Genomic DNA, 948 nt, shown 5'->3' with positions numbered 1-948 from the left:
TCGAACTCCTGAGCTCAAACAATCCGCCCGCCTCGGCCTCCCAGAGAGCTAGGATTACCAGGCGTGAGCCACCGCACCCGGCCTGCATTTAAATTTTTATCTTTAACTGTCTGAAGTTTATTTTTGGAAATGAAACAAGGTGGGGAAATGTTGCAGGGCTAATTTTCCTTTGTTGAACAAAAAACCGAGTGTGTGTGTGCACAAACACACATGTGTGCACGTGTGTGCATGTGGGGTCATTTCATGACTCTTTACCATATGAATGCCTTTTGTTCACTGTGGCTCTGATGTTCACTGTGGCACTTTTCAGTGTCAGAACTTTCATTTTAGAGGGTTCTGTTTAGCTTGGAAACAAACATTGGAGTCAGATTTTAAGAGTAGGGAAAGATGAACTTGTTTGCCAAGCTTTATTTTAACTACTTAGATGATGGTAATGATGATAATGATGCTAACGATGGCAGCTACAGCAATAACAGTAATAGCAATTAAGTGGTACACACTATATAAATGGGCTGAGCCATGTTCCAAGTGCTGTAGATGTTCTAATTTATTTGATTTTTGTCATGCCCAAAGATTATTTAACCATTAGTTGAACTGTGGGTTATTTAACCCACAATAATTATGGAATATAACATTTAAGGTATTGAAAGCTGTTATGTTTTAAGTGGTGTAGCCCTCATAATTCATGTATTTTCAACACAAATTATAAATGTATACTCTCTTACTATTTAATTTGAAATAATGCAGTGTAATTTGAAGGTAAAATCACAAGTTATTTATAAAGCAAGCGGTATGAAAAAGGCATGGTATTTAATGTGTGTGCATCAAGCTATTTTTTGACTTTTGGTGGTAATCACAAACAACTATTAATTAGTTAGATATCATGATGTAATTTTCCCATGTATTTAAAGGAAATGATATAGACTGCTAACATATTTAAATTTTTAT

The sequence above is a fragment of the Propithecus coquereli genome, unplaced genomic scaffold (genome assembly GCF_000956105.1).
Source record: "Propithecus coquereli isolate 6110/MARCELLA unplaced genomic scaffold, Pcoq_1.0 Scaffold124, whole genome shotgun sequence".
Classification (NCBI taxonomy): Eukaryota; Metazoa; Chordata; class Mammalia; order Primates; family Indriidae; genus Propithecus; species Propithecus coquereli.
The sequence above is the reverse complement of the archived record's forward strand: the minus strand, read 5'-3'. Positions refer to the sequence as shown.